This window comes from Rhincodon typus, chromosome 15 (genome assembly GCF_021869965.1).
Source record: "Rhincodon typus isolate 14 chromosome 15, sRhiTyp1.1, whole genome shotgun sequence".
NCBI classification, from domain to species: Eukaryota; Metazoa; Chordata; class Chondrichthyes; order Orectolobiformes; family Rhincodontidae; genus Rhincodon; species Rhincodon typus.
This window is the reverse complement of record NC_063346.1, coordinates 26,551,036-26,568,350: the sequence shown is the minus strand read 5'-3', so window position 1 is coordinate 26,568,350 and position 17,315 is coordinate 26,551,036. Positions and strand designations below refer to the sequence as shown.

General features: G+C 40.6%; 1 long non-coding RNA gene across 1 annotated transcript in view; it reads right to left on the bottom strand.

Moving 5' to 3' along the window:
* The window catches only part of LOC125484956, a 79,692-nt gene that overhangs the window by 37,806 nt on the left and 24,571 nt on the right, over positions 1-17,315 (bottom strand). The window lies entirely within an intron of this gene.

Below are 17,315 nucleotides of genomic sequence, written 5' to 3'. Positions count from 1 at the left end.
GCACTGGTCAGAGTTGGGATGTCACATTGCGGCTTTAGAGGACATTGGTGAGGCCACTTTTGGAGTACTGCGAAATGTTTGGTCACCCTGTTATTGGAAGGATATTATTAAACTGGAAAGGGTACAGAAAAGATTTACAAGGATGTTACCAGGACTGGAAGGTTTGAATTATAAGAGGAGGCTAGATAACCTAGGAAATTTCTCCCCGCTTGGACTGTAGGAGGTTGAAGGATGACCTTTTAGAGGTTTATGAAATCATGAGGGGCATAGATAAGGTGAATAGCAAAGGTTTTTTCCTTAGGGTAGGGGAGTTCAAAACTAGAGGGCATAAGTTTAAAGTGAGAAGGGAAAGATTTAAGAGAGACCTAAGGGGCAACTTTTTCACAGAGGGGTTTTCGTATGTCAAACAAGCCATGAGGAAGTGGTAGATGCAGGTAGAGTTACTACATTTAAAATTCATTTGGACAGGTACGTGAATAGGAAAAGTTTAGAGGGATTATGAGCCAACAACCAGCAAATGGGACTAGTTTAGTTTGGGAAACCTGGTCAGCAAAGACAACTTGGACCAAAGGGTCTGTTTCTGTGCTGAATACTCTCCAACTCAGATGGTTCACAGCATCTCATGAAAGCCCAGTTGAGTTGCTAGTTCTGTCCAAAGCCTGTCTCATTGACCATACTGGTAGCTCTACACAAATATTATACAGGGTGACCTCAATGTGAAAACAGAACTTAAAGCCTGGCCGCTAACAGTCAAATCAGTATTAGCGAGTGCAATATCCATGGCAACACCTCTACCAAAGTCAACTTGCCAACCAATTCAGACTCTCCTCTCTTGTAGAACAAATGTTGTTTTTCACCTAAATTGGATTTCTTGCAAACTGTACCAGTAAGTACAAGATGAAAGGTTTTGACAAAACGTGCACTTTTTAAACAATACTTGAGATCTGTACTACCAAACAACTATTTGTATTCCCCCACCCACCCCAAACTAGAAGACAAACCTTTTCTTGCACACAATCTTTTACTTGGCCTCTTTTTGCTCAGATGCGGATTTCTTTTTATAAACAAAAAAAAAAATCTGGCTTCCTTCTTATCCCTTGACTACCTCTTGTTTTACTATTTTTGAGTCTCCTCTCACATTTGGTCATATTTCTTTTGTCCCTTCTGCTTCCTCCACGGTTAAGGTGAATTGTGCAGGGCATCAATCAGGAAAGAAATGAAGCAGGTTTAGCTCTTGGACTGTTGATGGACTGCTGACTGTAAAAGTGCATTTTACTACCAGCCGTACTTGTCTAAGGCCAACTGTTTTCGCACTTTTTTTCATGCTTAACAAAAGCTTTGACACGGATCTGGTCCTCCATACTTACTAATTTCTCGAAATCAAGTGGAGGCCGAGATCCCACAACAGGGAACACCTGCCAGTTGGGCAGAATAGAAATGAATATTCTGAATGCCAAGCCCAGTGAGAGGCACAACTTAAGAAAAAAAAATGCTGAATCTGTTAGGAATTCAAGAACAAGCAGCATACATTTGCTGCATTTCTAAGTTATTCTGGTGTTTTCTTTGAATAGATGCCGATGATCTAATAAAGTTTTCAATATGACCTTATGGATCCTAATGCAAAAATCTAAACTCCTGGAGTGGTACTGATTCAGAAACTGCATGTTAAATACCAGGTGCTGATGAAACTAGCATTCAACTTAGAAGTAAAATAATGTTAAAACAGGTCTGCGCAAAGCATTCACCACATTTCTGCTTCTAATATCATCCCACCCAAATGATAATTAAAAGCAGAGAGATGAGGTTAATCAGGCACACAAAACAAATTCCAAATTCAAATGAATAGTTCTAAACAGATGTACAAAACGTAGCTGGATTATGCTTTCTCAGTACAGCTGTTCAAAATAGCCTTATACTAGGATCTCATATTCGGGAACATCTCCAATACTTAAATAACTTTCATCAAGCACCATAATCCAAAATGGGTGCAGATGAAATACTTCAGCATTTCAATGTGGAAAATGACAGTTTAAAATAAACACAACTTGAATTGGCAATTCGTTTCCTCACAATTGCTCATTCTTTGCAATGTTGCTACGTTGAAGTTATTTCCAATACAACGAAAGGGAATAGCTGTATTTGCACTTTGTAACTCAATGCTACTTTTCACCAATAATTACTTGGCCATCATCCTCAGAGTGTGAACACCACCAAAATGCTAAGTGATGTAAAGGATCACCAGTGTTTCAAGATATTCATAATATACTTACCATAATATTTGATCAATTTCAGACACTGAAAATGAAGTTTAGAAGCAGCCAAGCACACTCTTGTTCTGAATTCCTTTCAGTGACATCATGAATGGGATGGGCTTTCAGTAACACTTCACATTCATGTCGTCACTACAACAGAAATTAATGATGTCAACTTGGCAAGAATTCTTGAAAACTTAAATTGCTCTCAGACTGCTTTGAATAACTAATTCTAAGTTTTAATGCAAAGTTAATGAAAGTTATAGCAATATGACAGGAACCAAACACAAAATATTGTACTCAGCATTTTGCCTCCCTTCAAACAATACGTTTATATTCTTTTTATTCGTTCATAGGATGTGGGCGCTACTAGCTGGGCCAGGATTCATTACCCATCCCTAATTGTCAAGAGGCCAATTAAAAGACAAACACATTGTTGTGGGTCTGGGGTCATACGTTGGCTAGAGGCAGGTAAGGATGACAGTTTCCTTCCTTAAAAGATATTAGTGAACTAGATGGGTTTTTCCCAACAATCGGCAATGGTTTCTTGGTCATCAGACTCCTAATTCCAGACTTTCATTTAAATTAAAACTTCACCTGCCATGGTGGGATTTGAAACAGGATCCCCAGAACATTACCAGGTCTCTGGATTAATAGAATTCTGAGTTCAGTTCAGAGGAAAGGTCACCTCGACCTGAAACGTTAACTCTACTTTCTCTCCACAGATGCTGCCAGACCTGTTGAGCTTTACCAGCAATTTCTGTTTTTGTTTCTGATTTACAACATCCACAGTTCTTTCAGTTTTCCCTGGATTAATAGTCTAGTAATAATAACACTAAGATAATGCCTCCCCTTACCAACAACTCAGCAATAAAGTCATCCCAGCAACAGTCCATCTCCCAAAAGCCCTCCCCCACACCAACATGCAAAATAACAGAGGAAAAAAAAAATTATCTTCTCCCTCAGTCTCATTCCCACTAAACTGCCGACCATTCAGCATCCCCACTGGGGCCCTCTTATAGGCAGTATTGTGAATAATTGATTTTCTTTAGCTGTTGTCCCACTCTCCTTTATATCTATTGCCATCTCCCTCTGTTTATAAAAAAAACCCTTGACTCCACTACTTCTGCAAATTACCATGTCACTATCAATTTTCCTTTCGTCTCTAAGTCCTCAAGAATTGTTGCTACTTCCCAAATCTATTCCCACCTTTCCCAAAACTGCACAGTTGACCACAATATGCTCATCATCTGGTTGGCTGGGACTGCTGTCACATGACTTAATTCTTACCTAATTATATCCACAATATCACTTATGATGGCTTCGCTACCCGTTTCTGCACCGTTACTTCTTTAACCCCTCAAACATGTACCTTTGGCCCATATTTCATATTTACTTGTTGTTCTTCTGTGATATCATTCAAAAGATACAGTTTAGTTTTCAAATGTACACTAACAGCATCCAATCTACTGAACTAATATTGGATAGTACGGTTTTCTTAATATTGGAGAAAATTTCTAAAACTATTGTTTCTGCCTTCTGGTCCTCCAAACTTAAGCTGGTTAAAAGCGTTAGCCCTTCTAAAAATCAGTTTTATTCTGAATGACACAGGTATATCAGGTATGTTTTCCTCCTCTGTGCTGAGGGAGATGGGAAGAAAGAGGAGAAACACATCATTAATGAGGCACACATGTACTGTATTCATCAAGGAAGATTTTCTTGCTTTTTTTTTTAAATTTTGTCCCCTTTTGTCCGATGGTGATTTGAAGATGTTCCAGAGGTGATTCTAGGTAAAGACAACTCCATGGATAGTACCTTACTCAAATGATAAAACTTTACTTGTGAGCTTAGTTAATTCATCAAATTATTTCATAATTTAGATTGAATTGAGAAATGTTTTGTGTTTAAGTTTTTTTAAGTGTGTTTTTTCACAGCTCCACTAGCTGGTTTGGTGGCTACATGTGCACTTCGCTGTAGCATTAAGCTATATAGGGATACAATAATCAGAGTTGGCTAAACTTTCTTCTGAAGAGGCAGATCAAATGGTACAATCGATTCTGCATTTGTGGGTGATTTGCTATTCTGTGGTCAGTGTTGAAACTGCTTTTACACGAATATTGATTTACAAGAGGGTTCGTCTTGGCAAAATGCATTTTGATTAAATAGCTCACTAATGAAAAAACAGAACTGCAAGTGCTGGAGATCTGGGACAAAAACAGAAATTGCTGGAAAAATTCAGGAGGTCTGGCAGTACCTGTGGGGAGAAAACAGAGGTAACGTTTCAAGACCAATGACTCTTCATCAGAATGAAATTTTAACTCAAATTTTCTCCCCTCAGATGCTGCCAGATCTGCTGAGTTTCTCCAGTAATTTCTGTTTTTGTCTTTGCCCACTAATATTAATCTTTTGGACTATTAACCTGGTGTCGTGTGATTTCTGACTTTGTCCACCCCAGTCCAACACTGGCACCTTCACATCCCCACTAATATTAATTGACCAAGCTTGCAAATTAAAATGTCATTTGAGTAAGGTACTGTCCATGGAATTGCCATTACCTAGAGTCACCTTTAGAAAAATCTTCAAATCACCAGAGAAAGGGGATGTATTCCTATATTTAGTACATGCTGGGTGATTCACTTTCCTCCCACAGTCCAAAAGATGTGCAGGCTTGGTGGATTGGCTGTGCTAAATCACCCATTGAGTTCAGGGATGTGTAGATTAGGTGGGTTATGGGGGGTGGGGCAGGGAGGTTGGGAGGAGAAATGGGTCAAGGCGGGATGCTCTGAGGGTCGGTGTGGACTTGTTGGGCCAAAGGGCCTGTCTCCACACTATAGGGATTATAAGGATAAGGAAAATAAAATCGAAATCAAAATCAAAATCTAAAATAAAGAAGGAAGTAAGAAAATCTTTCTTGACAAGTGCAATACTTGTGTGACCCATTAATGAAATGTTTCTCCTTCGGGGAAAAAAAAAAGGATCAAAACAGCCGTGTTTTAAAAAGGATGAAGACAGACAAAGGCAGTAAGCACACGGGCAGTGAATCAAACAGAGAAATAAACCTGCACTGCTGTCTGACCCAGCAATGAATCTGCACAGCTGACTGTTTTGTTGTTTGATTTCAAGTATCCCTGGACATCGGAGTTTGTCTAAGGAAAAATGAACAAATAGCGAAATTCATAGCTTGACCTTGGAGAAACCTGTGTGGGAGAGCTCACAGCAGGAGAGCAGCTAAGTGGCTTCTTTTTAAAGTGTAACCTTACTATTTTTTTTAACAATCTACAATAGTGTGTAAAGTGGTTTCTTTTTTGAAAATGTTTTATTGAGATCTGTCTCGATTAAAAATATAAAACATGGGAACCAAGTTTGCTTGAAGAAGTGTTTTTGAGATCAGAGCTATTTTCGGGGTCTGTAGATTGTAAAAGGTACAAAGATGACCTTTAGTAGAGTGATGTGCTCTTCCTGTCGGATTTGGGATATTAGGGAGAGTTTCCATATTACTGATGATTATGTCTGCAGGAAGTGCGCTTGGTTGCAAATCCTATTGGATTGTTTCGATCAGTTGGAACGGCAGTTAGAAGCAATGAGGAATATACAGGAGCTAGGGGTTGTAATAGATGGCAGTTGCAGGAAGGGATATCAACCAAAGATACAGTCAGGTATAGGGGTTACCTCCAGGAAGGGGAGGAGAGGGAGGCAAATCATGCAGGAGTCTCCAGTGGCTATCCCCATCTCAAACAAGTATGCAGTTTTGGAAAATGCGATGGACTCTCAGGGGAATGTAGCACTGACAGCCAGTTTTCTAGAGCCAGTCTTGGTACCGACGTAACGAGGGGTTCGTCAGGTTCCAAGCAATCGACTGTGACACGGGACTCTGTAGTCAGAGGCATAGACATTTGTGCGGCCAACAGCAAAACTTCCGAATGGTATGCTGCCTTCCTGGTGCCAGGATCAAGGATATCTTGGAGAGGGTGCAAAATATACTCAAAGAGGAGAGGAACCAGCAGGAGGTTGTTGCACACATTGAAACTAATGACACAGGAAGAGAAAAGGATGAGATTCTGAGGAGAGAATATAGGGAGTCAGGTAGGAATTTCAAAACAAAAGGTCCCCAAGGGTAGTTATATCTGGATTACTCCCGGTGCCACAAGATAGTGAGGGTAGGAATAAGAGGATCGAGCGGATCAACGTGCGGTTGAGGAGCTGGTGCAGGGGAGAAGGATTCACAGTTGGTTCAGACCATTGAAATTTCTTCTGGGGTAGAAGTGGCCTGTATAAAAAGGATGGATTGCATCCGAAATGGAAGGGCACTAATATACTGGCAGGCAGATTTGCTAGAGCTGCTTGGGAGGATTTAAACTAGTAAAGGGGGACCCAGGGAGACAGTGAGGAAACAGATCAGTCTGAGACTAGTACAGTTGAGAAAAAGAGCAAGTCAAACAAACAGTCAAGGCAGGCAGGAACAAAGCAGAGAACAAGGTAGGACTAATAATTAAACTGCATTTATTTGATTACAAGAGGCATAACAGTCAAGGCAGATGAACTCAGGGCTCGGTTGGGAACATGGGAGTGGGCTATCAGCAAATACAAAGACATGGCTCAGATATGAGCAGGACTGGCAGGTCAATGTTCCAGGGTATAGATGCCAGAGGGGGGATTTTGGGGAGGGGGTGGCAGCAAGACAGGAGGAGGAGTAGCATTTTTGATTCAGGAAAACATTACGGCTGTATTTAGGGAGGATAATCCTGGGAATACGTTCGAGGAGTTATCTGGGAAGAACGGAGAAATAAGAAATGGATGATCACCTTATTGGGATTGTACTACAGACCCCCAATACTGCAAAACTTGACCTACTCTTGGAAAATAAGGCAGGGCAGGTAACTGAGATGTCAGTGGGGGTGCACTTTGGGACCAATGACCATCATTCTATCAGTTTTAAAATAGTGATGGAAAAGGATAGACCGGATGTAAAAGTTAAAGTTCTAAATTGGAGGAAGGCCAATTTTGACAGTATTAGGCAAGACATTTCGAAAGCTTATTGGAGGCAGATGTTCGCAGGTAAAGGGACGGCTGGAAAATGGGAAGCCTTCAAAAATGAGATAACGAGAGTCCAGAGACAGTATATTCCTGTTAGGGAGAAAGACAAAGTCGATAGGCGTAGGGAATGCTGAATGACTAGAGAAGTTGAGGTATCGGTCAAGAAAAAGGAGGAAGCATGTGTCAGGTACAGACAGCAGAGATCGAGTGGTTCCTTAGAAGAGTATAAAGGCCGTAGGAGTATACTTAAGAGGGCAATCAGGGGGCGTGAGATAGCATCGGCAAACAGGGTTAAGGAGAATCTAAAAAGGGATTCTACAAATACATTCAGGACAAAAGGATAATTCGGGAAAGAACAGAGCCCCTTAAAGATCAACGAGGCCCCCTACGAGTAAAACCGCAGGCGATGGGAGAGATATTAAACAAGTATTTTGCAGTGTTTTCTGTGATATAGATTGTAGAATGTGGGAAAATGAATAGCGACATCTTGAAAAATGTCCATACTACAGATGAGGTGGTGCTGGACAGCGTAAAAAGCGTAAAGGTGAGTAAATCCCGGGGATCTGATCAGGTGTACCCTAGAACTCTGTGGGAAGCTAGCAGCGTGATTGCTGGACCCCTTGCTGAGGTATGTGTATTATTGATAGCCACAGGTGAGATGCCAGAAGGCTGAAGGTTGGCTAACGTGGTGCCATTATTTAAGAAAGGTGGTAAGGAAAAGCCAAGGAACTATACACCAGTGAGCCTGACATCAGTGGTGGACAAGTTGTTGGAGGTGGGGGGGAATCCTGACAGACAGGATTTACATGTATTTGGAAAGGTAAGGATTGCTTAGGGATAGTCAACATGGCGTTGTGCATGGTAAATTGTGTCTCACTAACTTGACTGAGTTTTTTGAAGACATAACAAGGAGGATTGATGAGGGCAGAGTGGTTGACGTGATCTATATGGACTTTAGTAAGAGGTTTGACAAAGTTCGTCACGTTAGACTAGTTAGCAAGAATGGAATTCAAGGAGAACTTGCCATGTGGATACAGAACTAGCTCAAAAGGTAGAAGACAGAAGGTGGTGGTGGTGGAGGGTTATTTTTTAGACTGGGGGCCTGTGGCCAGCAGTGTGCCATAAGTATCACTGCCGGGTCCACTGCTTTTCGTCATTTATATAAATGATTTGGATATGAACATAGGTTAGTAGGTCTGCAGATGACACCAAAATTGGAGGTGTAGTGCACAGTGAAGAGTACAATGGAATCTTGATCAGATGGGCCAATGAGCAAAGAAGTGGCAGATGGAGCTTAATTCAATCAGAAATCACACGACACCATGTTATAGTCAAACAGGTTTATTTGCAAACACGAGCTTTCACAGCCTCAGTCCTTCTTCAGGTGTTAGTCGAACAGAATTTATAAGTAAAAGATCAAAGGTTCACACCACTGAAGGACGATGCACTAAACAAACCTAAGATGCCGTTAAATCAGGGGGAGGCAATGGCCTGGCGGTATTGTCTGTTAATCCAGAGACCCGGATGACATTCTGGAGACCCGGGTTCGAATCCCACCGTAGCAGGTGGTTGAATTTGAATTCAATAAAATATCTGGAATTAAGAATCTAATGATGACCATGAATCCATTGTCGATTGTCAGAAAAAACCCACCTGGTTCACTAATGTCCTTTAGGGAAGGAACTGCCATCCTTACCTGGTTTGGCCTACATGTGACTCTACATGACCAACAGCAATGTGGTTGACTCTGAACTGCCCTCTGGCCAATAACTGCTCCCTACCCAGTGACATGCTCATCCCGTTAAAGATAAAAAAAATTTAATCAGTTAGCAAGTTTTAATTGATTAATATGTATACCTAAATTGGCAAATTCCTTTCAAGTCACGGTCCTGAGAGAACTAAAATTTTATCATTGTAAAGAAGATGTGACATTTTACGTCAGACAATGCATGATAGGTGTGAGTCCTTGTTTAGAATCTGTTTATATTTTAAGTTGGAGTCAGTCTATAGACAGTCAATATGGCGTTTTATAAATTCCTACTTTAGAAATAAAACCAGTCTCACTCGTTTTAAAATTAAATTCAAAGGTGATGTGGTTTCTGCAATGATCCACTCCACTGCTGCCTGTTTAGCTGTGAAGGGTCCAGTCTCAGAGGTTCTACCAAAAAAATTCCTGGAAAGGTCTGTTGGCATCTTTTCATTTGATCTGCTTCAGAAATAGGGACTCCAACAGACGCCAGGGGATTCAGGTCAATATCTCTGACCCTAAAGAAAATGAAATTTCCCCATTACAACTCAGACTGGGCATTCCTGGATCCAGATTATCATATTCAAACATCATCGTTAGCAGTCTTAACGTAAAACAGCTTTCAGTAAATACTTAAGTTATTCTGTCAATTGGTTCATGAGCTTTTGATTTAAATATTATCTTAAGAAAACCCAGCAGAAGGCTCCTTGGCTAGTTTGCCTTCACACCAGGTTAAAAAAGATAAAATTAGCAAGCACTGCATTTACTTTATACAACTATTTCAAATGAGAAGTATGCCCATTAAGTCAAATCGATTTCATTGTATTAAATGTCACATAAAAAATGTGGGCTTATCTCATTGCTGTTGGAATGACATGACTGTGCTCCATTTCATTTTCTACATTACAATACCACACTTCAAATATCGGTTGAAACACAAGTTGGAACATTCAGAGATCACAAGTGGTTCGATATAAATGCAACTTATTTCTTCAATACTTTTTAAAATGAAGAAAGCTCCTGAAATTTATTTCATGTCAGTCCCTGGTATTAGCAAAGAGTGCTCCCCCAAATTGACATACGAGCACTAAGCTGAGAAGTGCAGATTAGTTCATTTAAAAATATGAAGAATTTTGTATCGCCATTTATCCACCCCAATACTGGAAATGATAATTAAAGATTACTTAGCTGCATTTTTCTGCCACTTTCAGTCTCCCATCCTTCCCAAAATTATTCCCAACATGACCACCTCTGCAAATTTTCTTTCATGAATTGCCCCATCAATCACAGTTTCTCTGATATTCCTTTTAAAGCAGCTAAATTAAACTCAAAGAGCAAAATACTGCAGATAATTTTAAGTGTTACGTGTGAATTCCAAGTAAGGTGACCAAAATTAAACTCTAGGTGCACTCTACATGTGGTGTCACTAATATCTTTTACCATTGCAGCAAGACTTCTACCCATACTCCTGTATACCCATGTACTACACATTCTTACAGTAAAGACCAATATTCCATTTACCTTTCCAATTGCTTGCTACAAATGCGTGCAAACTAATTTTCGGCTATTCACGTACAAGGATCTCTAGGTGCCTCTTATAGTGACATTCTGTAGCCTTTCTCCATTAAAATTATACTGTTTTGTCTCATCTAAGCTAAAACCTCATTTTCCCACATTATTGTTATACATTACGGTATTTATAAAGTTTTTAACCTTTCACTTAACCCATCATATCCCTTTGCAGACTCTTTGCATCCTACTCACAATTTCCTATCTTTATATTGTCACCAAATTTAGCCAAAATTACATTTGTCCATTCATCCAAGTCACTAATGCAGATAGTAAGTAATGGAAGCCCCAGCATCAATTCCTATGGCACTTCATTAGTTTATTTTACCATCCTGAAAAAGTGACCCATTTATCCCATCTCCCTATTTCTTCTTAGTTCAACAGTCTTTTACCCATGTTAATACATTACCCCAACGCTATTAGCTCTGATTTTCCACTGTAACCTTGTATGTGGCATTTCTCATGTGCCTTTTGGAAATCTAAGTGCACTACATCAACTGGCTTCCCATTATCTGTCCCGTTTGTTAATCTCCCTAAAGGGCTCCAAATTTGTGAACAAAATGTTCCTTTCACAAACCACATCAACAGTGCTCGATTGTATTATGATTTTCTAAATATCCTGCTACTTCCTTCTGAACAATAGATTATTGCATTTTCCCCACAGGCAGAAGTTAGGCTAATGTTCCTAAGACTTACTGCTTTGTCACCATCATTTTCTCAACAGAGGTATTACCCTTACAATTTTCAAATCTACTGAGACCTTTCTAGAATTTAGCATTTCGACGATTACAAGAAACCCATCTAATACTACGGCATTCAGCTTTTTCGTGATTCTAGGAATTAGATTCAGGGACCATCAGCATTCCTATTCATTTTCCCTCTAGTGATAGTGGCTGTCAAGTTCCTCCCACCATTTCGCTTCATGATTTTATACCATTTTTGACATGCTTTGTGTCCTCTACCAAGAAGATAAATGCAATACAATTATTTAATGCACCTGCCATCTCCTCATTCCAATTTTGTAGAACTAACTGGATGCTCCCAAAAGATCTTTTCTTTTCTTTTATTTGGTCTGGGGATGTGAGTCAGTATTTATTGTCCATCCCTAATTACCCTAGAGAAAATGATTTTTTTAAAAAGTTGAAGCACTCCACATGCACCAACCAGACTAGCTTTGGGAGCATTTTGCTGACCAGATGTATGAAGCAGCTACAGCAAAAGAATTGGCATGACAATGTCTGGCAGATTCCTTCATTGCTGTTACGAAATTAGCAGCTTTTGAAGCCAATAGATAGGCACACATCTAGTAACCAAATGGTCAAAATTTTATACAGAACAGGAAAACAGTGAGAATGTAAAATATTACATACACACAATAAAAAAAAACAGTAAGAACTACTCTACATACAATGCCAGTAACTGTGGGCAATCACATCTGTTAATGGTACACATGCTTCAGGAACCTGGTTGCAATGCAAAAGGAGCCAGAATTCAGTGGGAAATTTAGGAGTTTTGGAAAGGTGGTAAGGATCGGAACTTAGGAACTAAATTAGGCCATTTGGCCCCTCAAGTCTGCTCCACCATTCTCAATCACAACAGATCACTACATTACTTTCCCGTGTCATCCCACGTCCCATGATATCGTTAGTATCTCGAAATCTATCCATGTATAGTAACAGCATCCAAAGATTTAGATTGGTGAATTCTATTGGTCTTCTGCTATGGCAAGCATACTCTTCCTTATGCAAGGGAACCAAATCTGCATATAATACTCTATGCATGGTCTTAACAAGTTTCTATATAATTGAAACATACTATCGTTTACTCCTAGAGCAAGTTATGACCAAAGAACTTCAATCAAAAGGTGGCATGGTAGCTCAGTGGTTAGCACTGCTGCCTCACAGCGCCAGGGACCTGGATTCGATTCCACCCTCAGACGACTGTGTGTGGAGTTTGCACGTTCTTCCCATGTCTGCATGGATTTCCTCCAGGTGCTCCAGTTTCCTCCCAAAAGATGTGCAAGTTAGGTGGATTGGCTATGCTACATTAACCATAGCGTTCAGGGATATATAGGTTAGGTGCATTAGCCATTGGAAATGTAGGGTTACAGGGATAGGGTAGTATGCTCTTCGAGGGTTTGGTGTGGATTTATTGGGCCAAATGGCCTGTTTCAACACTGTAGGGATTCTAAGAAATGCTGTATTGCTAGGCACCAGAAAAATACAAAATACCTTTTATTCATTTTCTGAAAAATCAATCCATTAGTTTCAACTATGTTTCATTGGTTTTCACGAGCTGTACACCCTACATGAGAAGGCTATAAGATACGGGAGCAGAATTAGGTCATTTGGTCCATCAAGTCTGCTCTGCCATTCAAGCATGGCCAAAATTGCTTCTCAAACCCATTTTCCTGCCTACTCCCCATAACCCTTTATTCACTTACTGTCCTTCTTAAATATAGTCAATGACTTGACCTCCACAGCCCTCTGCAGCAAGGAGTTCCACAGATTCACCACTCTCTAGCTGAAGAAATTCCTCCTCTCAGTTCTAAAAGGTCGTTCCTTCACACTGAGGCTATGCGCTTGGGTCCTCGTCTCTTATACTAGCAGAAACAACTTGTCCACATCCACAGGTCTCGCAGTATTCTGTAAGTTTCAATCAGATCCTCCCTCATCCTTCTGAACTCAATTCAATATGACCAAAAGCCCTCAACTGCTCCTCAAACGACAACACCTTCACCCCCCAGAATCATTCTTTTAAATCTCCTCTGGATCCCCTCCCACGCTCACACATCCTTCCATAGACAGGGGGCCCAAAACTGCTCTCAAATATTCCAAATGTGGTCTGACTGGAGCCTTATACAGTCTGAGCAGTACATTTCTGCTCTTGTATTCCAGCACTCTTGAAATGAATGCTAACATTGCATTTGCCTTCCTAAATGCCAACTAATTCTGCATGTTAATCTTCATGAGAATCCTGAACTAGGACTCCCAAGTCCATTTATACTTCAGATTTCAAAAACTCTCCCTATTTAGAAAATAGCCTAAGCCCCTATTGTTCCTACCAAAATACATCAACTCACACTTACCTATTCCATCTGCCACTTCTGTGCCAACTCTCCTAGCCTGTCCAAGTCCTTCTGCATCGCCTTGCTTCCTCAACACTATCTGTCCCTCCAATTATCTTTGCATCATCTGCAAAATTTAGCAACAATACCCTCATCTCCTTCGCCCAGATTGATAATATATAACGTGAATATTTGTGGTCCCAACACAGACCTTTGCGGATCACCAATAGCCACCAGCTGCCATTCTTAAAAAGACACCTTTATCCCTACTTTCTGCCTGCCAGCCAATCCATGCCAGTACCTTGCCCCTAACACCAGGAACTCTTCGCCTATACATCAACCTTTAAAATAAGAAAAACTTAGGATCTAGGCTACGTTCTGAAAATATTTTGAGGGGCTCTGGTCTGGACAATAACACAAGACAAACAAAGTCTTATGTGGTACTTGTCGAAGGGGTCTAGAATATATCATGCCCACTCCTTTGTCTAACTCACTTGTTATGTCCTCAAAGAATTCTAACAACTTTGTCAAGCATGACCTCTCCTCAACGAAGCCGTGCTGACTCAGCCCTATTTACCATGCACATCCAAGTACTCCGCAGTCTCATCCTTAATAATGGACTATAAAATCTTACCAATGACCAAGGTCAGGCGAACTGGCCTATAGTTTCCTACAGAGGCTTCCCTCTCTCATAAACCGGGGCGTTACATTAACAATTTTCCCATTCTCTGAACCCCTCCCTGACTTGTCATCTGTAAAGATCACATCCAATGCCTCTACAGTCTCCTCAGTTATCTCCTTTACAACTTTGGGGTGTTGTCCATCTGGCCCAGGTTATTTAAATCGCCTTTAGACCTTTCAGAAAAGAGGAATTTATATTTCAAACGAATACCATGTCAAAAAAAAAACACTGAAATATGTAGGTTAATATTAAGCTTATTAAGGGTATCATTAATAGACTGGTCTCTTTCTAGATTCTGGTTTTCCTATTTTAAAGCTTCACAGGTAAATGCACAGTAATGCCAAGTGCTGAAAGCAGTTATAATCAGGAGCCATATTTAATTCATGGCTTTCTCACATCTACACACTCATAATAATGCCAGCAACCTAATATGAAACCCACCAAAAAAATTCTCCACATACATTCATACCAGAACTAAGCAGAGAGAAATCAGGTTTCTGAACATATTATAATATGCACAATATATTAAAATACTTTGAGCCTTTTCAGATATTACACAGGAAACAAATAGCACCATGGAAGCTACAAACCTTCACTAAATGCACTGTAGAAATTCACCAAAGATCCTCAAATAGCAACTTGCAAACCCATGACTACTTCCATCTAAAAGGGAAAGGGCAGCAGATACATGGAACACAACCACCTGCAAAGTTCCTTCCAAGCCACTCACCAACCTTACTTAGAAATATATCACCATTTTTTCATTGTTGTTGGGTCAAAACCCTAGAATTCCCTCTCTAACAGCACTGTGGGTCAACCCATAGCAGGAGGACTGCAGCAGTTCAAGAAGGCAGCTCACCACCACCTTTCTCAAGGGCAACTAGGCACAGGGAATAAATGCTGGCCAGCTAGTGGCGCCCACATCCCACGAATGAATTAAAAACCAAAATATCAAAAGGAATAGCAAGTGTTTTTCAAAAATGCTGACCTATAGAAAAAAATGATATTTTATTTACTGCAGCATTTGATAAATCACTGATAAAAAGGTGAGTGATGGGTGGAAGAGAACAAAGGCAAGTTGTATGCAGTGAACGCATTACTTAGAGACTAGTTAAAAATAAGCCAATAGCTAACATCTTGAGGAATTCTTTCAATGGACAAGTGTTGGCTGAGGATAGGTACAGTAATGAGAGAGCTACTGTCGACTCTTTATTCCTCGTAAAAGGAGAAATTAGCATAGAGACTAATTTTGGTTTATCCCTCACATTTGTCAAAACTGAGGTTGGTTGGCTCGCCGAGCTGGTTTGTTGTTCCGCAGACGTTTCGTTACCGTGCTTGGTAACATCCTCAGTGCAGCCTCTGATGAAGCGTTGGTATGTTTTCCCGCCTGGCTTTTAAACTCTGGGGTTCGTTGCGATGGATTGCCTCACTTCCGGGTTTCCTCCGTAGTGGAACGTATATGGGGTCGAGTTCAATGCGTGTATTATATGCCAAACAACAAACCAGCTTGGCGAGCCAACCAACCTCAACACCCACAACCCGAGTTACAAATCTACTCCAAAACCTTAGAGACCTACTGGCAAGGAAATGGGAAAACTACGCCAAACGAGAGAGCGCAACCCGTGAACAACTCTATTTCCTACATGGATGCCTCAGGAACCAGGTATTACCACGCAGTGTGAAGTACAAACCACCCATCAACAACCCACAGGCCCGGAAAACAGCAGAACAAAACAGCCGCAAGATGGTAAGGGTAATAATAAACACATTGAACTCGACCCCATATACATTCCACTACGGAGGAAACCCAGAAGTGAGGCAATCCATCGCAACAGACCCGAGTTTAAAAGCCAGGCAGGAAAACACACTGACGCTTCATGTCAGGCTGCACTGAGGATGTTACCAAGCACGGTAACGAAACGTCTGCGGAACAACAAACCAGCTCAGCGAGCCAACCAACCTCAACACCCACAACCTGAGCTACAAATCTACTCCAAAACCTTAGATTTGTCAAAACTGTTCATCAGGTGAGGGCAAGATCATTCTCAATTGTGATGCCTTTCTAAATAGTTGCTGAAGTTCACCAATATTTTAACACATAAGACAAATTTTTGGAAACTCAAGTAACGTCAATGAAATAGCAGCCCAACAAGGAACCAGCACCTTAAGAAATGGAAACAGTACACACAGATGAAAAAGATATTCAAGCATGGAAACACAATGCCTGCTTTGGCCTTTTTATTTTTCTGTATAATCTCAGAACACCATCGTAATTAAAGATTTAATGATGCCAACTTGTGCAGAACAGGTCTGTCAACATTGCTACAGTCCAAGAAACCAGGCTGAGGAGCAGCAGCTTGGCAACAAAAACATTTGTTTATTGATTCAAGTGAAGCTGAGGTGTCTCCAATAAATGCTTCATCTCACTGTTATTTTTCAAATATGGTACTGTTCTTTAAAACAAGATGTAAACCTAAACAGTTTGGCAGGTATGCTGACAAAAATACAAAAGGTTCATTTGTGAAGGCACCCATTATATCAAGACTCATCAAGAAAAATCTCAAGTCACCTGAACAGGTGCAGCTCCAATTCTCAAGAAACTGAATACCATTTAGAACAAAGCAGCCATCATGACTTGAAGCTCATTCACTTCTTCAATATTTAATCTGTTCACTACTGGTACACAGTGGAAGCAATGAGTACCAGCTACAAGATGCACCGCAGTAGCTCAACAAAGCCCTTCCAACAGCACATTCCAAACCCGCAACTTCCACGACAAAAAAAGAGAACAAGGGAAGCAAAAGCATGGGAACACCACTGCCTGCATGCTCCCCTCCAAGCCACTGTACATCCTGACTTGGAAGTATGTCACTGTTCCTTTACTTTTGTTGGGTAAAAATATAGCAACTTCCTTCTTAACAGCACTGTGATGTCACAAAACCCCAGGGACTGTAGTGGTTCAAA